The sequence below is a fragment of the Fukomys damarensis genome, unplaced genomic scaffold (assembly GCF_012274545.1).
Source record: "Fukomys damarensis isolate Sample0158 unplaced genomic scaffold, DMR_v1.0_HiC HiC_scaffold_31, whole genome shotgun sequence".
NCBI classification, from domain to species: domain Eukaryota; kingdom Metazoa; phylum Chordata; class Mammalia; order Rodentia; family Bathyergidae; genus Fukomys; species Fukomys damarensis.
This window is the reverse complement of record NW_022900943.1, coordinates 17671478-17675312: the sequence shown is the minus strand read 5'-3', so window position 1 is coordinate 17675312 and position 3835 is coordinate 17671478. Positions and strand designations below refer to the sequence as shown.

General features: G+C 40.3%; 1 protein-coding gene across 4 annotated transcripts in view; it reads right to left on the bottom strand.

Moving 5' to 3' along the window:
* Window positions 1-3835, bottom strand: part of Tjp2 (tight junction protein 2) — a 165136-nt gene that overhangs the window by 8744 nt on the left and 152557 nt on the right. The gene's annotated exons all lie outside the window — the stretch shown is intronic.

Genomic DNA, 3835 nt, shown 5'->3' with positions numbered 1-3835 from the left:
AGAAGACCCACTTTCAAAAAAAAAAAAATATATATATACAAATATATATATATTTTTTGGTACCAGGAATCAAACTCGGGTCCTTGCACTTGCGAGGCAGGTGGCAAAACCACTGAGCTAAATCCCTGGCCTTTAAAAAACTATATTTTAAAATAATGTTTTCAATAGCACACATATAGGTCTAAAATAAAAGTACCATATTTTAAAGATGACTATGTGGACATGCAGATTATAAGTAAGAAAAAGCACTACCAAACTATTATCTATCTCTAATAAATACTGAAGGGAACATTTTAATTCTTGAAATCTTGGAGAGTCGTAACCGTAACTCAACTGATGTGTATTCAAGGAATACGTTTTTTTTCATTCAGAACAAAATGTATCTTACATGAGAGCTCTTACTATGAGTCAACCAGACAGTTTCAAGCACTTAGCATGGATTAGTATATCTCAAGCTTACAGACTCTGCAAGGCAGGTATTGCTACTAGCCATGGTACAGAGGGGAAACCAAGGCACAATTGTGAAGTTAACTAGCCCATGGTCTTACACCATGAACATAAAGGAACCTGAGCACAAACTCAGAAGTCTGCAGTCGGAATCTATTTCCTTAGCCACCACACTACACAGGCTGTCTCAAGACACAAATTTAGAACACAGGTATAAAACAACAACAAAGTACAACATAAGGTTGTTCTCTGGCAATATATATTATGGACCCAATGGAAATAAACCAGATAAGCAAACCGGTCCAAAACAATAATTTAAATTGGGTCAAAAATGATCAGAATGAAGGTAAGGTTTTTAAAAATTATGTACTTGTGGCTTTTTATTAGATGGTATATCACTTCTCAAGCCCCAAAGAACCATTAATCAAACTTTGTAATCAACTATGCTTCGAGTTTTCTTTGAAGTAATATACAGCTTTCCTTCATTTAAGAATTTCTAACACTGACCTTAGAAAATCTTGAATGAGCTTACAATTTCCTTGGTTATTAATTATTTACAGCATTAGAATAAAGTGATACATTGGACAACCGAAGGAAAATTAACCTTGAAGCCATGGATTTCAGTGTCCTTATACAGGAACTTCACAAAGATTACTGTGCTCATAGCGGGAATGTGATACCATGTGGAAGTGAGATTGTACACCCCAGAGACAAAGTAAAGTGAGTGATGTACACAAAATGTATGAAGAATGTTAAGTGGTCTTTTAAAGCTCTCTACTGGCGCTGTGTAGTCTAAGTACACCCGGCATTCATCATAAAGCAAGTTTAAAGTTTAAAGGCCACTGAAGAAATGCAGAAAATATGTTTACATTACTGATAAAGTCACAAAACCTCTTGATGGGTTCACATTAATGGCCAGATGTAAGAGGTTCACAGCAGCTAATTTGCTGGGCTCCACTCAATGGCTGGTAACATCCACATCACTTGGCCTCTTTGAACAGGTGGGTGCAAAGCCATGGTACTGCTACCCTGACCCTGAACCAAGTACCTGTGACTTACTGTTAGCTAAGGTTTTCGGCTTCCGAGATATTCTGCACTACATACTAGTGACTTCACACTCCTCCTAACCTGTGCCCCTTGGATAGGCTTAATATAGCTTTCAAACTCGAGAGTAGAACATTCTGAAAGGATCCTCCCCTGGTCACCATCCTGGCTGGGAGCGCTGGGGTTTGAAGGGCATCCATGTCTGGCCCTGGCTTGTGTGTAGTGAGTGCTTCTCTAGCCCCAGTTGAAGAGGGGAAAGCACCAAGGGCAGCAGTGGAAGGTGATATGTAAGGCAGAAAGAGACAGGAGAACTCAGGAGGGACTGCTAATGGGTGTGAGGCTTCTCTTGAGGGTAATGAGAGACTCTAAAAATTATTGTGGTGATGGTTACCCAACCCTAAATGTACCAAATGGACAAATGGTATGGTATGTAAATCACATCTCAGCAGAACTATTCATGTGGCTGCATCAACATCCAAGTGTGATCTAAGTGGACAAGTTACAGCAAGGGACCCAGCTGGGAGCCGAGCGTCTTCCCCTGCCTCCCGTGGCCAACTGACCCTCCGTGGTCCCTCAGGAAATCAAGAGCCACCTAGCAAAGTTGGGCTGCTCAGCCGGTAAAGATCCCTCCCCCAAACCCAAGCTTTTCCAAGACTAATTAATGACACAGAAGCCTTTTCATTATGTGATACTGAAAGATATTAAGTGTAAATTAATATTAACTAATAATACTCAGCATTTGTTCTGTACCTCCCAAGTCCAAGGACTGAATGGTCCACATTTCACTTTAACGAAGCTTGGAAAATTGAGAAATCGGCTATGCCACCCCACAGTCCTTTAAAATGCCACGCTTTTATCACCTGGGTCTCCGAGTTCATTAATGCCACTAGAACAGTTTTCAAACTATGAACCAAATGCTTCGAAGAGTCTACAAAAATGGGTAACTCAAGCTTCACTTTTTAAAAACTTAATTTTTCTGCTAAGTACGTGTCAATGTACCTTTTTTAAAGTTGAGATGGGGAAGAGGCAAGCTTAACATTCCTACTTTGACAAGTGAACTTGCTTTGGGCAAGTCTCGGAATAAAGCATTTGCTGTTTGATTGAGGAATACATCAAAATTATAAGAAAGATATTTTAATACTGTCATAAAAACTTATCTGTAGGAAAAAGGGTTTTACAACTATGCAAAAGGAAAAAATAGGACATTAAGTCCAATGAGACTACATGTAACATAAAGCTTGACTTCACATTGTGGTGTTCATGAAAGCAACTGTATTAAATCTATTCAAAAAATAACATATATTTAAAATCAAACAAAATAAAGTACTAACTCTGCCTAAAGGTTCTGCTGTTCAACTTTGAGAGCCAGTGTTTCCAGCATGGCACACACCGTTAAGACTCAACCTGAACAAGCAGACTGGGGATTGGGATGGGGAACAAAGCGCCTGGTGAATCCTTCTGTGTAGCTTTGAGTAGTCAAGCTCAGAAGTGTGCACAACTATTGTAAAATGCCAGGGATGAAGCTCGGCCTATTGGTCCAATCTGGGAAACACCCTGCCACACCTATCCTGAAGAAACATGACTGGCAACTTTTGATGAAGTCAGGTCCCTTCAAAGTTCCAGGTGAAACGAGATGCTCACACAATGTTTCCACTGCAATCTCTTCTGGCTTTAGTTATCTAAAACTTCCAACTACTGTGTCTGACTAGCGTATGTTGGAAATGGCTTGGTGGGCCAGAGGCAGTTCATTGGTGGACCTGAGCTTCTAAACCCTTCGATATACATGGGCCCTTCCAGATCCTCAATCAGACTCAGCCGTACTGAGCCATGTGTCCCAAAGAATCAACAGTACTGACTCGAGGCTAGAAAAAGCGGTGCTCGGTTACTGGCAACTTTCTTCTGCCTGCTCTCTGTGTACAGCCTGTCAGTCTTGTTTTTCTTCCATAACCTATTATTTCCCTTCCTGGGTTCTCACATCCTTGCAAGAAGCCCATCCCCTCCCTCGAGGAAAATGCCATCATTTAGTGGAATTAAAGACAAGGGGGGAAATTAATCGGAGCATGTTTAACATCATTAACAAGCACACAGGCTTCAGTTTCCTTGCCTGTTAAAAGCAGGAACTGCATTACTAGGTGATCCAAAAACACAAAACCTGAAAGGCTCCAAGGACCAAAACTGAGACTTGTCATGATGCCACAAGTGAAAAGTTCTATACCATGAAACGTTCCTTCGTGTGCAAAACTATTCAAAATATGCTAAAATCTCCCGTAGGCTATGTTTTAAGTTGTATATAAAAAAGGTAAGTGAATTTTGTGTGTAAATTGGGGGTCATTGCTACAAGATA